Source organism: Carassius auratus, chromosome 24, assembly GCF_003368295.1.
Source record: "Carassius auratus strain Wakin chromosome 24, ASM336829v1, whole genome shotgun sequence".
NCBI classification, from domain to species: domain Eukaryota; kingdom Metazoa; phylum Chordata; class Actinopteri; order Cypriniformes; family Cyprinidae; genus Carassius; species Carassius auratus.
In genome coordinates this window covers 9,912,658-9,930,358 of record NC_039266.1, presented here as the reverse complement: position 1 = coordinate 9,930,358, position 17,701 = coordinate 9,912,658, and the positions used below count along the sequence as shown (strand labels likewise).

At 39.5% G+C, this 17,701-nt stretch overlaps 1 protein-coding gene across 4 annotated transcripts in view; it reads left to right on the top strand.

Annotated features, from left to right (window-relative positions):
- Positions 1–17,701, top strand: part of LOC113042254 (extracellular sulfatase Sulf-1-like) — a 96,962-nt gene that overhangs the window by 51,151 nt on the left and 28,110 nt on the right. For all 4 annotated transcript variants that reach the window (XM_026200930.1, XM_026200933.1, XM_026200934.1 and 1 more), the window contains exon 2: positions 3,545–3,863. The gene's annotated coding sequence lies outside the window, so the exon portion shown is untranslated. The remainder of the gene's footprint in view (positions 1–3,544; positions 3,864–17,701) is intronic.

Below are 17,701 nucleotides of genomic sequence, written 5' to 3'. Positions count from 1 at the left end.
TCTAGTTTGATGAAAAGCAATCAGTGATGTTTTCGAATAGCTGTGGAGTTTTGGTACATCCTAAGTGAAAACTCTTTTGCCTTTGGGATGTGTCCTGTCTTTGACACCTAAGCTTAGCCGTTTCATGTATGTTGGCGATAAAGATGTGGGTATTTCAGGATAGTGGTGGGGTTATTTGCTGAGATCAGAGCATGCTTGAGGTCACAGCATTAGGCAGCTGACTCTATAAAGTCTTTGATCCAGAGCGCGGCTGCATTGCACACGTGCTTTTGGCACTCGAAACCATGGAAGACAACACCACGAATGTCATTTATGTTTAGAGCTTGTTCGCACTCTCTCTCTCTCTCTCTCTCTCTGCCCCCCTTGGCTCAAAGACACCAAATCTTATCCAAGCATAATGAATGAGATAAATGAACCAAGAAGACCCCCTCTAGCTGATACACACACACAAGGTTCTTGCTGCACCTGTGAGCCTCATTTAGGATTGTAGATGCGAGAGGGCCCTTGCACGGGAGAGGGGATAATTCAGTGTCCCTCTGTTGTGTGTTGGGAGGGGGATTTTTTTTTTTTTGGTTTTACTCTGGACAGCCTAAGTGACCTCCTGCGGGGTCTTTAGGCTTAACTGACACAAGGACAGTTCGTAGTGTCCTATTCTAGAGGCCTCAAACATGAAATCCTAAAGATCCTTAAAGGTATAGCTCACCCAAAAATGTAAATTCTTTCTTTTATTACTCACCCTCGTGTCATTCCTTTGTTCATCTGACATTTAAGATATTTTGATAATATCTTTTACTACCTTCCTGGGTCTTGAATGTGTCAGTTCTGTTGCTTTCTATGCAGGGTCAGAAAGCTCTCAGATTCCATCAAATATATCTTAATTTGTGTTCCAAAGATGAACAAAGGTCTTACAGGTTTGGAACAACATAACGGTGAATAATTAATGAAATAATTAAAATGTTGGGGTAAAATAGCCATTTAAAGATTGTGTGTCAATCTATGGATTTCATACCCAAAGATTTTGGCTAATTATAATATGATTTTTTTTTATGCATTTTTGTGTTAGATTTTATTCCATCTCACACAAACCTCCTGCAGTTCCCTTGCAAAAACCTTGATGTGCTTGCAAATGCCATTTCCAAACCCCTAGAAGTTTCCAATGAAACTTTAGAGGGTTTGTAAGAAAAAATTAATAAAATTTTAATCTGAAAAAAAAAAAATACAATTAAATAAACTCCAATAAAATGAATCTGCCTGTATTTATTTATTAATTTATTAAGGAATGAATGAATGAATGAATGAATGAATGAATGAATGACACTGCCAAAGAACAAAGGAAGCATTGGGGAAGGAGAGGACACAAACATGGGTTTGCTCACAAGACTATGACTTACAAATTAAATTAAAAATTAAAAATTTAAAGATGTTGTCACTTATTTTTTGAAAGATACTCAAATTTCCCTTGAGATCTGAGCTGGGAGTTTGTTTATCTTGGGTTACGTTTATCAGTGAATCCACTAGAGAACAGGGTTTTTTGCCACTTCTTTTCCTCAAAGGCTTTTTCAAAGTATCTGGGGGTGGGGGTTGGGGGCTTGCTTTGGAGTTTTAGGTGCGGCATGTACTAAGTGTGTAGTTGTAATGGGGTGGGTCATACTTTGTGAATTCGGTCAATCTAATTTGAGCTCTTCCCCTGAAGCCCTCATCCCATTCCTCTTTTTCCCAATCCTCATGTGAACCAAGACCGGGGGTTTCTTGTGCCCCTGTTGCAAATAGTCTTTGTTGCTCTTAATCTAATATCCTGAGCATTTAAACAGCAGTGAAAACGAGAATCCTGGAAGTATCTGTTTTCAACCAGAAGTTCCGCTGAATGCGCCGGCCGGAAAATGGATCAGAGCGAGTCTCACAACAGCATGCTAATGGCGTTAAGATGTGATGAATGCTTTTACTGGAACTTGGTGACCGGTTGCATAGGAAACCCACTAAAAACCAGACTCTCTTTGATTACACACTTTATGAGTAAAAACTAATACAAATATATGTGGTCATAGACCTCAGTCACCCTGCTCCTTCCACTGTAAACATTAAGCTATGCTAAAACTCATCTGCTGGATCTTATCGACACCATTAGCATAGGATAGGTGAAAAACATTGTATTAAAAGATAGGCCTATAAGACGTGCTAGTCTTCTGTGTGGCTACCTGAGAAGGGTACGTGATGACGAGTTCGCAAATGTTTGTTTGATTTGGGACTTTTGAGGGGCTTGTCACGAGTGAAGATTGATCAGTGTTTGAGTTTGGTCTGGCCTAACTGAAACTTTTACCAGGTGTGAAAGCAGCTTTAAAGAATGCTAATAGGTCACTTAGCAGCCTTTGTTTTCATTTCCTCAACTGATGAACTTAGTTGCTAAAATAGCACTGGAACCAGGGTTAGCATGTTTATTGAGCTGCAGATTGATGGATGACATGAGGATAAAATGATTGACTTTTGATTGTCAGAGTGCACCAAAATTCATTAGTTTTAGAATTGTTTTTCTAGAGTCCTGTGGGTCCAAAAGGTCAATGGCATGACTTCTTTTTCTTTTTATCTAATAAGTTATTCAAAAATACACCGAAATTTCAGTGCATACATAACACTGACTTTCTGTTTAAGAATTAATTTATTGAAAATATATGTAAAAAGAACTACATTACCCCTTTTTAAGTAATGTTTACATAAGTTAGTTTCCTGTATAATGAAGAAAAATGCTTTAAGGATAACCTTTATCTATTTTTATTAGGCAAGGTTAAAAAATGCATTAAAAAATTAAAAAAATTGCAATTATTTTTACTCATCACATTTCGAGCAACATTTGTTGAACTTTTTTTTTATAACAACATTTTTCAAAACCAACACCTGTAAAATGTCTAAGAATTTGGCACATGCATTTATTAATATTATTTAAATTTTTTTATCTTAGACACTCTTATCTGCAATTGTCCCTAAAGCAAATGTTTAACTAAACTAAAATGTAATAGATAATAAGCTATCACTGAATATTTAGTCTAGCTTCAGATAAATTACAGTGAAGTACTATTTAATCTAGTACAGCATAACAAAAGTAGCTAAAATGAATGAAACGAAATGACGCTAATGTTCCTGGCTCAGTCTCTTATCTCTGGAAAATCTCTTTTCTCGCTTAACTTAAGGCAGTAGATTGTGAAGGACAGGAATTTTGCCGAGACAGCTGAAGATTTATAATGGGGAGGTGTGAGTTGGGCAGATGTAACAGTGTAGTGCAAACGGCAGTGCATTGTGGTCTATGCAAGACATTCTTGAACTGAACACTTTTTTTTATGTAATTGGCCTTAGAGGAAACTTTATTACAACTATATATATATATGAGTGAGATTTGAGGATCCCAATTCTGCTTATGATGGGTTCCTGTGAGCTACAAGTGGCAACATAACTGTTCAGAGACGTGCTGCCCTCCCTCCCTTTCTCATTCGTACTCTCAATCCCCTCCCTCCCTCCTCTTCTCCTCTCTCTCCTCCCTCTCTCTCAATCTCAGGTTACCGTGGCTGGAGTTTTTAGACATCACTGAGTAGTGTTTCCCTTATGTCCTTGTCCCTGCCTCCAGCCTGGGAAGAGCCACCCAGGACCCTCTCTGATTGGACTGGGTAGTTTGTCTTGACGCACCACTGTGCTGAGTGCTGGAGGACGTGTTACAACAGATGGTTGGGGTTAGTGTGTCATCACATTGGAGAACGGATTAGAGGAGGAAGGTTGTCTTCCAGGAGCAGTGTGGTCCCCACAAACACTTTGAGGAGCTCAAGAGCGAACAACCCACGGCGAGAGAGACCAACTCCATGAGCAAGACTGACATCCAGGTAGTAACACTTCTGATTCTCCCTCTCTCCAACTAGTTTGTTTTTCCTCTGAGGGTCTGGGATTTTTAGTTTAGCTGTATTAAATGTTTTGGACTGTATCATTTTGGGACACTTGTGTGAAGCTGAAGTGCTGTCAGCTTTGGGATTCTGTGAGAGAGATTTCTGAATGAGAGATTGTGGTTTCTGAATGACTGGACGGACGTCTTTTGCATGTTATGCAAGTTTTAATGAACCATCTAAATTGGATTTTGACTACATGAAGATAACATGCAAACCTTGATTTAATTGCTGTCTTGCTGAAAAGTTGTAGTGAATATCTCACTACAGACTTTTAAGTATCACCTTCAAACTGTGCCAGTTATACATTCTCGTAAATTTGATAAGTGCTTGCTCTAAGCTAGATCTACTGCAGTTTACCAACTTTAACTAGCCTTTATAATAACTCACAAATTATTTTTAAATCTGAGCCTGCACATGTTGCCGGCAAACACAAATTGAATGCATTCAAACATCATCAGTCATGTCTTACATTAAACTGACTCTCTTCTTTCTGAACAAATGTGGCATTACGAACATCTCCTGGACCAGGTTGCAACATATGCAAACGAAGAGGCGACTCAAAAGAAGTCATGCCACAAGTTTCACTCAACTCCAGTAAACCAAAAAAAGGGAGACCTGCCAATGAAGAACTAGATGTCTAATATTAATACTTTGCTGCCGGGCATGTACACGGCACAAGGTGTTTGCTGAGGGGACTGTACAGCTGTAAGGGTGATGGGGGCACAAGTATGATGCCAGGAATGCCACAAAGACAGAGTTGTGTGAATGATGTTTATTTACACACATTAATCAGCCGTGTCAACATCACTCACTCACTCACACGCTGAAATTCATTTGAGAAAGCCACAAATACATCAGCACCAGTGTTGAGATTTTACAATGAAGGCAGTCATTACCAGTGACGACTGCGGGATTATGAAGGGTCGTGAATTTGGAGCTAATTTCTTCTCGTTCAGTGTGTTTTCATTTCTGTGGATGTACAGTTATGCCTTATTAGTTGCTCTAATGCCATTAGCGTTTGAAAACCCATTTGAGAGATGAAGCTTATGCAGACATTACCTTTCGTTGAATCAATTTAACGCACAAGTGGGTTTGATTTAACATGAAGCTAAAAATTACCTTGGCAAATCAATCTTGATGGGTTGCATTAGTAGTCAAAACTGCTTTTCAGTAGGTCTTTCTTTTACATGAGCCATATGTAATTAGGTGTTGTAGCTCTGAGGTCTTGGAGGAGATCTGAACTGAAGTCTGTTTATGGACTCAAACCCTTGTCTACGTTTGAAAGCAGACAATACCCATGACCTGTTCATTCTTTGTGAACAGAGCCATGTCATAAACTTGTCAGTTAAAGCTCTTCATCAATCACTTGCTCTAGGTGCAATTCGTTTTAAATATATGAGTCTGCTTCTCATTTCCATGCACTGTTTTAAATGAATGGTACCTTCAAAAAGGAAAGTTGCCAATTACTCACCTGCATGTTGTTTTAAACCCGTACCGCTTTTTATGCATTGCAAAAGGAAATATTGTACATGTTTTTGGCTACTCCAGGTTGTCAAGCTCCAAAATCATGAAACGGCACTCTAAAAGTGGTACATTCAACTCATGAATTACATTCCGAGTCTGGAGCCATCTGATAGCTTTGTCTGATGAACAGACCAGCATTTTGGATCTTCCTATGTAATTCCTATGTTCCTATGTACTTTCTTTTCTGGAACACAAAAGGAGAAATTTTTTATAGATCTTTTTCATATAACGAATGACATACGTGTTTGGCATGGCTTAAGCGTGAGTAAATAATGCTGGAATTTTCATATTTGCGTAAACAGATACATGATCCTGATCCCCGCATCTTTTAGAGATTGCTGCGGTTTTGTGTCAAAGTCTAAACAGCCGCTGCAGCTGCTGCAAATAATTTACAGTTCAAGATTTGGATCTGCCAACACTAATATTGTTTCAGTAGCTGTTCGGTCTTTTGGAGTGTTTGAGCGGGGATCAGCTGTACTGTGAGAGTGGGTCCATGAGAGAGCATGAACTCTAAGCTCTGTGTGTGTGTGTGTGAGAGAGAGAGAGAGAGAGAGAGAGAGAGAGAGAGAGAGAATGAGAGGGAGAGAGAGAGAGAGAGAGAGAGTAGGTCTTGTATTGAAAAAACAACTCTGGGAATAATTTTTGTGATTTTAAATTTGGATTCCAATCTTATTGTCAATGACCATTTCATACGCTGTGATTTAATATCCTGTATGGCTTCTCAGTTTCCCTAAGGCTTTGGACATGTGTTAAGTATTTAACCCCCTGCCATTCGTGTTCACTTATGAACTCAAATCAAAAGCAGCGGGAACCCTTCTGCCACTGCGCCGCATGGCTATTGTGCTGTTTATAAAATGGTTCTTTGCTTTTAACTAGTTGCATATATTCAGTGCTGTTATGTCAAATAAATCACAGTTGCCATCATGCTGGACATTTTACAGCCTTGTATGTACGGTGCTTTCTGTCAAGTGGTGGAAAAATGGCACCATGTGTAGGTGGTCAACGGTGACAGCTGGTCCCAGGATCCTCTGAGGAGCACCATTGTGTAAGTTGCACAGCCATTCCCACCACATGGACATTAAAAGTCTTGTTTAGATAGGCAGTGAGAGAGGAAATTGAGCCACACTGTGTAGTAGCTGTTTATCTCAGCTTAATAATAGTGTTCCTGCAGGAAGTGAGGTTGTAATTTAAAAGGGAAGAGTGGGTGAAATCATAGCTGTTATTGAGAGCTGACAGTGCATGATGCTGTAGCTCATAGCACTACTTTATGGTCTATAGTTCATGATTTCACTGTGAATATCACTGATCTCCCTTTATAGAGTGCAGTCTTGATGTTTGGATGATTCTTCCTGCTTTAGGAACTTGTGAGAAAAACAATTTGAATGAGATCTCAATAGTGCCCCCAAGTGATTATTGAGCATCACACTATTGCATCAGGTTCATGGTAGGCAAATCCAATTTGGCTTGACTAGATACCCAAGACTTAGACAGTTCTGTATGGGTCTTTCAAGAACTTGAGGCTTCCACTGGTTCCTATGGTCAGAACTTGATGATAAAGGCTCTTCCTCCAATAGAATTCAATAATTAAATAAAAAATTAAAGGTTTATGGCAATTGACGTTGTATTTTGAGTCAACTTCATAAAGAGATCCTGGGGTCAATCTGAGGAGCTCCAAATGGTGTCTCCATATATTTTTTTTTACATTTTTTATTTTATTTTTAAAGATGCTCTCGGCTACTAAGTTCTAGACTTAGGTGCTACTTGGACACCTACTTGAACCCCTTGGGGTAATTGGTAAGGTAATGGAGCCAGTCATTATTGATCTTCTTTATTCGCATCATAGCAGGTTAACAGAAGAAGAGGCACATATGTTTAGTTGTTTTTGACTTGTCCAAAATACGGACATTATTAGGGGTTTTCTGAACACTCAGGACTGGGTGACTCTGGAAGGGTCATTGTGGAGGATTGGGATGGACTAGGTCTGAAAGAAAGTTAGGGCCTTTCAGTTTTGTAAGGGGAAGTTGAAAGAGCTCGGAAGCTTTTGCCTAGGAGGTCAAAGGGTCTAACCCCCTTTTTTATCACCCGAGCCTTCCCTTGTGTTCTTACACATTCTTACACATTTTCTTACCTGCCTATGGATGGCATTCTCCATGCCTATTCCACTGTACAAAGTTGTAGAGAACAGGCAATCCTATTTGAGGTTGAAAGAATAAGGGCCTGCCACATACAATACAATATCACATACAATTAAGCAGCCGTCAGGATTCATTGGAGTGAAAGAGGCTCACAAAGTTGGTGTGGCCAGGGGGTGATGCTTTTATCCTCCACTAATTCAGAATAGAAATAGAGAACCAACTGGGGGGGGGGGGGGGGGAATAGGCATGCAGCTCTGCCGACAGCTCACCTAATAAAAGACAGCATGCAACGCTTTCAAAAACGTAACCTCCCACCCTTCCTGTTTAATTTTTTTCTTCTTCAGCTGCTGCAGGAATGAATTGAGTGGCTCCATAATGGCCTCTTTCTAACATGACAGCTCTAAGCATGCAACGTATCCAGACTCAAGCATATTCTGTTGCTGAACGACTTTGATTTGCTTTCATGTCTCTCTCATCTTTACCATGGGGATATGAGCCTGACCTCTGCTGTGGCTTGCTCTTGAGTGGAATGCCTATAAACCTTTCATTGCTTCGGGTTTGTCTCGCCAGAGCCCAACATGCAAGCCAGTGGAGAGCTTTACCATCCAAATGAAGTGGTTCTGTGGTTTTCCTGTTTGGTTGCCATGGTGTGATCAATGTGGCAGTAAAGAAATTAGATGTAGATCAAGGGTAGGGAAATTTCATTAGGTTTTCTCCTCTTTTAATTAATTTTAACAAAATGATGTTTTTAGTTGATTGACAGAGAAATAAGTGTCCAGTCTCTATTTAATTTTGTGACTGTTCCAGGACAATTATAAAAGCCTTTTTAAACTTAATCTCTTAATTGCTACTTCAAAAGTTATATATATAAACACTATATATATATATATATATATATATATATAACACTAAATATTTATATATAACACTAAATATATATACACACTAAATATATATTGATATATACTATATGTATGTACAAAAAAAATGTGTTTTTTAGTTGCAAACCTCACATTTTCCATTTTGCACATGACACTTCCACCCATAATAATTTCAATTGATTATTTTTAATTTTGACTTCTCAAAATTGCAACCACCTCAAAACATTTCTTTCTCGCAAATGCTGCTTTGTTGTAATTGCGACTACTGAATTCTCAAAATGAATCCCATCTGTGATTATTTTGAAATTTCTTTTGAATGCAACTTTTTATTTCTTCTTTGACTTAGCAATTATATCATGGTACTTACTAGCTTTCTTATTTTGAACTTTTCTCATCAATTTTCATTCCAGAGCTCTGCTCAGGCTCATTTACATATGGCATGTTTTTCTCTGGCACTCTGCATTTTAGGTCTGGCCTGCTGGCTGCGAATTCGTAAATGCATGTGAATATTTGCCTGCACTTCTTTTGAAAACGAATCCTGTGATTTTGAAAAGATCATACAGTCTGTGGATGGGCGTGACCTGTAAGTACAGGTGTCAGAAAAATGCCAGTGCACTCAAAGTTAATTACGTTACAAATGATGTGATCGCACGCTTCGTAAAAAGCCACACGCATTCACGCCTCAAGCACTGGCGAAGGGAGCATCAGAGTACAAATTACAGGTTGCATTTTTCATGTGGCTGAAGAGATGGATAACAAATAGGGTATTTCTTTTCTCCTTTTATGAGTAACATCCCATCGGTGTCTATAGCAGAGAGTGACAGATAAGGTCAGGGATGGGTTTTCTCATAGTCTGTGTCTTTCTGCCGAGATTCTGTCTGTACATGCCCTGCATTCTGGAAGTGTTCCATTTCACACTAGGACAGAAATGATCTGACTGGGGCCTGCTGACAGAGCCCTCCATCCACCCACTTACCCCTCCCAAAAACAGTCTGGAATTCTGTTCCTAAGCGCCCCTTGTACACGTTCAGCTTTCAGGTTGCCACAGTCTTCGCTATAAGAGATAGAGTCTTAAATGAACATCCACTGGACAGTGCTGGTGGTTTCACCAGCATTGAGTATGTACTTTCCAACACATCTGACAACAGTAAAGCTCTGTGCACTTCTGTGGCTTTGTCATTCGAGGTGCAGCAACCAAATCTCTTACTTTGGTCTAACTGATTTAAAAAAAAGTGTGAGTTGCAACTTGATCCTGGCATTAAATGGAGTAACACAGTCTCTCCACTTTCAGACCGGCCATATGTTCCAGTCGTGAGGCCTGCCGTGTGTGCTTGCCGGTAGAACAAGTATTTATATTTGTTTGAACGCAATTCAGTTTGGCTCGTTAACTTCAGGAATCACGTTCTAATTCTGTTTTGATCTGACCTTCTCTTCCTCTTTTTCCCCTGTGCCCTTCTATGACATCGGAAGTATGACTGAATTTAATTGGATTAGAATCTCACACTTTTAGACTACTTAAGTGCACAAAACCTTGAATTTGCCATCTACCATGTGAAAGAAACTGCTAATTTGTTTTGACAAGTGTTCCAGTAGGAATATTCATCAGTCATTATCAGATGGGACTTTTCATCAGTATACATCTGTGCCCAAGTCAACAACAAATTGGCCTCCAAGACACGGAACCCTTCTGGCAGAGATGTGGCCCGGTGGCACCCTATTCTCTAAAAGCACAGGATCTATGTCTTAAGGCTTGTCATGGTGCCACGCGTCTTCAGTCAGCAAACGGCACATATAATATTAGGATCACTTAAGCGGCAAGGATACTCCAGCTCAAACAGATTTGCTTGGCTCCCTATGTTCTTCATGTGGGAGCTGGCTGCTGATTTAATGGAAAAGACATTGATTTATTTATTCAGGACGGTTACGTCAGTGGAAACTCACTGAAGCAATTTGAATATTTTCTTTATGTGGTATTTTAATGTGTTTGGTGTATTTGCCACTGTGGTGCGAGGAAGATTTCTTTAAAAAATAAAAATTAAGATGAAACGTATTCTCTGGGAGGTACCCTTTTACTAGTTTAATATTGGAATCTGGAGTTACAAAATGTCTCTTTTTTTTTTCTTTTTCTTTTTTTTTTCTTGTAGGGATGTATGTTTTGTGGAGAATATGAACTGAATGTCAAAGGCACTGAAAGAAGAGCATTTCTCAAGACAAAGAAGCACATTTATTATGGTATGGCTGGTTGCAGCTGTAATTAATTTTTTTCCCGCCTCCCACCAAAGGCCCATAAAATGCTTTTACTGTGTCTGTTTCTCTGTTATTTGTCATATACCGAGTTGATCAAAGGCCAAATGTTTGACATTGCCCCTCCTCCTTTATGCTGTCTTTGGAGATCTGCTTTTTTGCTTCTTTCATTAACCACATACTTAAAGAAATGGCCTGAAAACCTCTCCAGCGAGACCTCCCAGCTGACCGAGAGAGGCAAGGGTGGCTTGCTTCAGCTGCTTCAACTTGAGCAAAAACGCCAGGAAGAATCTCTGTTAGGACACTGCCAAATTTGGTCAGAGCTGATTTCAGTTTTACCTGGCGATCGCAGTTGATTGTACTTACATTTAAACAGCAGGGTAAGCAGCCTGAAGCCTTGACTGGGTTATGCTGCGCCGACTTTGCAGGTGGCTAATGAGTTGGGCCTTCATAAGAGAAAGCTAATCTCTCCCAAAGCCAAGCCGAGGAGGAGCTGAATGGAATTTGCTTAGCTCTGAATTCTGCGCCTTGTATGTTTAAGCCTGCTCGCTCTTTTTCTCCCACAGTCGTTGAGATGCTGTGCGGCACCCACCAAGAGTCACGTATGCCGCGGTATGGGTCACCCATAGCTCCACAGTCACTCTCCAGCAAAGTGACTTTTGGGACCTCTCTGCTGCTAGTATATTGGGTTATGCAAAATTCATGAAAATTACTCTAGCCCCCCGCCTTGGCATTCAGAAAACAGTGTTGGTGATGTGAGCTTAGTTTGGAGATTACAGAGGGGTTTTGGGTGGGCTTTAAGGTGCGAGTGAGGCCCAGTAGATGGGGTTCTTGAGCAACGACACGGTCGACTGCCATCAGCTGCAGCTGGGTGTGGGTGTGTGTGAGGCCGTTAATGTGAGCTGGCGTGGCAAAGCAGCTTGGCAGCCTGGGGAACTAAAGTGGCCATGGCATCAATCTTTCAAAGTGTTCAGACTGTCTGCACAAGTTCACAGAAGTACAAATTAATTAATCTTTTTTTGTCTACCAATGTCCTTATTTTCTCTTTTTGCCATCTAAATCAGTGTTTTTGTCCTAACCAGCTGTCGCTGGACAGTTTTGTTAGTTGCCAGGTTTTTATTTGTTTCGTGCTGGGTAGGCCCTACTCTCATTGGTCCAAATTCCTGTTTCCCGCAAGGCTTTGAAGTCTGTGGGAGGGAGATTATTTTAATGACATTTACATGCATTAATAATGAATGAGATGGGCTCGGTCAGGTAACAGGACCCCTAAGCCCCCCACTCTCTTTTGGGTCTCTTTGGAGATTAGCATAAAACTTGTTTTCAATGAAAGTCACTGCTGTTTGCTCTGAAACCACATTGTCAAAGCCTTTATGCCAGTGGTTAAACACTAACAATTCTCTGCTAAATATAGTCCATTGCATGTTGAAATGTGTTTCATAAAAGCCTCTAAGAAAAAAGACAAATGAAGTAATAGTTCATAGTAGTTCATGTGTATCTTCAAATGGCTTAAACAAAATACTACGTAACCACTAGAAGTTGGTCGTTTTAGTCCATTTCTTCAGAAACCACTGGATAACTCTGTCAGGATGAAGAACTTTGGCCTACAGGCGTCCATATGGCATGCGCTCCTGTTTGGACAGTGGCATTTTTATGCTGGCTGGTATTACACTGTTGACAACTGCTGCCTCTCCTGATTTGATTTGATTTTGGCGGTTTGCTCAGCTGTTCCAGCAGATAGAAAAGCTTCTGTTCCTTCAGCACAAGTCAAGTCTCTAGATAAACACACAAACATGGTAAGTGCCAAAGAGAAAAACTACTCGGGAACATCAATGGGATGTTTCAAGTACACAGCCTTGCATTTGGAAGAACTTTTTTGGATTTTTGAAAGACTTCCCCCAATGGGGCAGCATGACTACCAGGGCAAAGCTCTGGCTTTTGTCATGGAACTTATTCAGTCTCTGTTTGTGATTTAATTCAGATTTGCAAATTCATTATTTATATTTTAGGTTCTTTGGAACTTCAGAGAACCATCTGAATGTGATTAACAAATATTAGTGTTAGATATTAAAGTTTTCAATTAATTTATAATTTTTTATTTATGAAAGTTTATATTTGTACATACAATGATTGTAATTATTTATTTATTTTATTTTTGTCTGCTTTATAAATCCTTTTTATTTATGATTCAAATGATTAAAGGTTGATAATGGGTAGTTAATTGTGCATGTTTACAACATACTGTGATTTAGAAACTCTTGCATACTTAGAACAGATAGGTTTGTGATGATCTAAACTTCATCAGCTGAATCTCCTTTCAGTGACCGTAACCCAAAAAGTTTTTTTCTATGTTCTGTGAGCTATCAGGCAGAGTAGCAAAGTTGCACATGGTTTCCCCATTTAGAAAAGGTGTTTGAGTGTGAGTCAGTTGGCATGGTTGTCATTCATGTGACTGCAGTGTATCCATTCACTCTGTAATGATTAGTCCGAATGGTCCAGTGATGTGAGAACAAGCTGAAGCCACTTCAGTCGGATTCCACATTCTTTTTCTTACCACATAATCAGTCGTCTGTTCATTTAGTGAGAACACAATGTGCCCCGAAGTTGATTGAGCAAAGAAGTTACATTTGGGTAGCCACTTTAAAACTGGTCACATCACACTAGTTTTGTTGGCTTTCCTCACTCCCATGTGGGTGGATGGCTCTTGTTGATGGAGGCTCATGCGGTGTGCCTGATCACATTCTGCCAAGACACTGTAGTGTTTGACACTGTGGATGGACCAGCAAAGTCCTGACTGATTAAAAAATTCTGTGGCTAAGTAATCATTTCTCTCCCGATGAGAATAATCAGCATACAGAATTATGCAAACAGCCTCTGCAGAAACTCATCTATGCGTTTTTATACATTCTCTGTTCTTTGCAGTGTAAAATTCTCCTGATGGTTCTAAAGGAAGTTCACCTAAAAACGAAAATTATCTCTTGTAATTCCAAAAACCTGTATGATGTTCTTTTTTTCTGTTGTATAAAATGAACTTTTTTTTTTTTATGTCTCCAATGTATTTTTTTTCCCCAATGAAAATCAGTGTGGTCCAATGTTACATTTGGGTGCACATTCTAAAATTGGTCGCATCACACTAGTTTTGTTGGCCTTCGTCGCTCACATGTGGGTGGAATCCTCTTGTTGGTGGAGGCTCATGTGGTGTGCCTGACCACAGTCCTCCACGATTTTGTAGGCTTTGACACTGTGGATGGAGCAGCAAAGTCCTGGCTGATTTTAAAAAAAGAAACGTTGCAAAACACAAACCTCAGAATTCTGTGGCTAAGTAATCATTTCTCCACCGATGGGAATAATCAGCGTACAGAAATATGCAAACAGCCTGTGCAGCCTCTGTCATCTATGTGAAGTCTCCGTGCAATTCCAACAGACTGTCTTTTGCGATGTAAAACTTTCCAGAAGATCACCCAAGTGAGAGGAACTGTCTGAGAAGAACACCAAAAAAATTATATTATCATCTACTCAATCTCATTTAATTCCAAAATCATCTTTCTTTGTGGAAAAAAGGAATATAACATATATATATATATATATATATATATATATATATATATATATATATATATATATATATATATATATATATATATATAATTATTTAATAGACGTTTTTGTCCTCCAATGAAATTCATGTTGTTTTAAATCCCATAGACTATTTTATATATAAAATGTCTTTTTTCCCCTCTTCAAATGAAGAAAAGGGAAACAGTTTATGTACTTTATGTATAATGCATTATAAAAGTAGTTTTAAAATCACAATGCACTTTATAATGCATTGTACATTCTCATGAATATTTGTAACTACAGTTAATACATTATAACATCAATTCATTGTTACACTATGCATTATGCATTACAACACACATTATAAATAATTATAATGCATTATACCTTTCAATACCCTTTATAATGCATTGTACATAAAGGCATGAAGTAAAGAGTTAACGAAGAAAGTTATAGGGCCCTATCAAACACCCGGCGCAATACGACGCAAGGCACAGCGCAAGTGTGTTTGCTAGTTTCAGACGAGCGGCGTTCGCATTTTCCTGTCCAGCGCCACGTCGTTTAACTAGCAAATGCTTTGCACTCATTTTTGCGCCCATGGGCGTGCTGGTCTAAAAGAGAGCTGTGTTCAGGCGCATTGCTGGCGCATTGCTATTGCAACTGGCTCTTAAAGGGAATGGAAGATGAGACTCTGATTGGTATAAAAAATACCCATTACTCATTAAGAGAATAGGGCCAAGCCATTTAGACCGTGCGCGCCAACTGTTTTTCCGTTGTTAAAATAGCAAAAGTGGATTTGGACACGCCCTGAGTGCGCTTGCGCAGTGCGCTTTACACTTTGCATTTAGAACGTTAGAGCCCATAAAAGTTTGGAACAACATTTTAGGTAACACTTTAGTATAAGGACCAGTTCTCACTATTAAGTTGCTTGTTATCATGCCTATAATTAATATATTGGCTGTTTATAAGTATATAAGGCACATATTCTGCATGAACAATCCCTATAAAGTTACTGTAAATGATTCTTTGCAAATGCACAAAATAATTGACAAGCTTCTGAGACAGGTGTGATGTTTCAGAACACCTTGTTCAGTGATTTCTGTCAGCTAATGGGATATTCTGAGCTTCTTCCCCTAAAAATCACTTTAACAGCATCATTAAAGAAAACAAATCTTGCCTTGGACTCTTTGATAATTAAAATGCAACTGTCACAACCAATAAACAGTGAAGTGTTCTTCCTGCTGATTGTTCTCCAGTGACTTGGCTTCTGTACAGGCACATTCTGTGAAGAACTCGGAGCGAGCAATGTCTCTATAGTGAGGGAATGGAAAGGGGATTAGCCCTCGAGACAGTCTTTGTCTATGGAAACCATGCATTTATGAATGGCTGACTCACTATTTAGCAGTGCCATCTGGTTTGATTTATGCTTGTTCTTTGCTCACGAGGGACTCTCGTTTGCAATGAATATGCACAAACAACTTTGCCATGGTGAAGGGCGAGTTCTTGCATGGTGCTCTGGTTTAAAAGGAATTATTTCAAGCTGACAGGGATCAGGGTTTTCAGTGATTTTTAGAAGCTGATCGCACATGTTACGAAAGCGGCCTTGCTGGACGAAGGATTGACAGAAACCAGACTATTCGTGATGCAGTCTAGATGTTATAAAAACCCAGCTCGGTTGGAAAGAATGTGCCGGGTCATGACATTCTGATCTTAATCGTGCCGCCTCTTCCTCAGGATCTCATCTATCCTTACCTATGAAGCCTGTGAATTCGGCGGCACTCGTTTCCGAGAGTCTTTTGAGAGTCCAGGTGCTTGAGGTTTGGGTTAACCACCCCACATTACCACGTGGGTCAAAGGGGGTTCAGGGCGCATGAAAGTATGTGGTCTGGGCCTTCACCACAGGCAGCAGTGGTGGCTTTTTGCTTGCCAAGAACCTCTGAGCCGCCGTCTCTGATAGCACTACATGCTAGAAAACACCGCTTTGTGGTTAGAAAGGGTGGGGTGGGGGGGCTGGATGCTTCAGTATGCATGGAAGGGGGCTGAAAGCATAGTGAAATCATGATTTTGGATCACATTGAAGGACCCTGGTCCTGTCATCCATTAATCTGAAAATTGCGCCTCTTTCATACGGGGCTATTTTTTGGCAGCTGTGTGTAAGGCTTGAAAAGTCCAATAGTAGTCTTTTTGTTTTGGTCCTTTGAACCTCCGAGACCTTTTTTTCTTAATAAGTCCCAAATATTATTCCCCCATCTTAGCCCTGATTAGTACAGTAGAGGCTAATTTACTGGGTCATTTCCTCTAATCCCTAAAAACAATAAGGGCTGGGACGATGCTTGCTCTGGTGCTTGTCTGTGGCCCAGAAGAAAGCTTTCTTGTGTTCTTCAGCAATGTGGGTCTACAAAGGCATGGCGCTCAGCAGATGTGTGCAGACCCTGAACCACAACTTAAAATAATCTTTATGGTTTGTGTTATAAAATTCTTATAAATTTGTTTATAAATGCATTTTATTTGACTTATTTTATAGATTTTATCGGACAGTGTGTTTCCGTCTACTGTTCTTTCAAATGTTTCATTTTGTTTTATCAATCTTGTTTTTTTGTTTAGTTTTTTGTTGCTTTTTCATTTTTATTTATTATTACTATTAGTAGTAGTTTTAGTATTATTATCCAGAATAGAAGTAAAAATTATAACCTAATATTATCAAGAATTAGCATCCTTAATTTTTCAAAACGACATCGTCTAGCAAAAGTATCCTCGTGACTTGTTGATTCTAAGGAGTATAACTTCAGTTCAATTTAGTGATCTGGGCACTATATCTCACTGTACTTCAATATAAACCAACTTTTAAATAGTTACATAATGTTTTAAGCGAGTGGATTGGAAGTACTTTTTGTTCTCCACATTACAAGCCCGTTATCCAAATAACAGTTCGACTAAGCCAGAGGAAGTTGCCAGGTTTTCCGCTGAAGGCTTCAGACACAAACATCACATCATTTTTGCATACCAGCCCAGTGCTGATTCAGTGGTCGAGAGTCACGGACGTGTGGAAGCTTTGTTTCCCATTATTCCTGGAAATGGAGGATAGCAGGTCTGTTTCTCGTAGGTCAGTGGAGAACTCGCGCATCCGAGAAAAGTAGTGGTGTATGTTCTTGCCAGTGCCACCAACTGGAACACATTTTCACAGTAATGAGGGTAATTAAAACTAAATTATAATTCACGACCCTTCATCCCTCTAGGGAAGAAAATAGAAGAGCTATTTTGGGTTGACTGTTTTCTAAAATTACAGTGCTAGAATGAGGGTGAATGTGTCATCTTTGAGGGCAGAGACAGTTTAATTCAGGGTTGCTTGAGGAACACATGATTGAGCTAAATAGCACGGTATTGGCTCTATTTTATATGTGGACTTTTTTTTTTGGCTGCCGTTATTAATGTTAGTTTC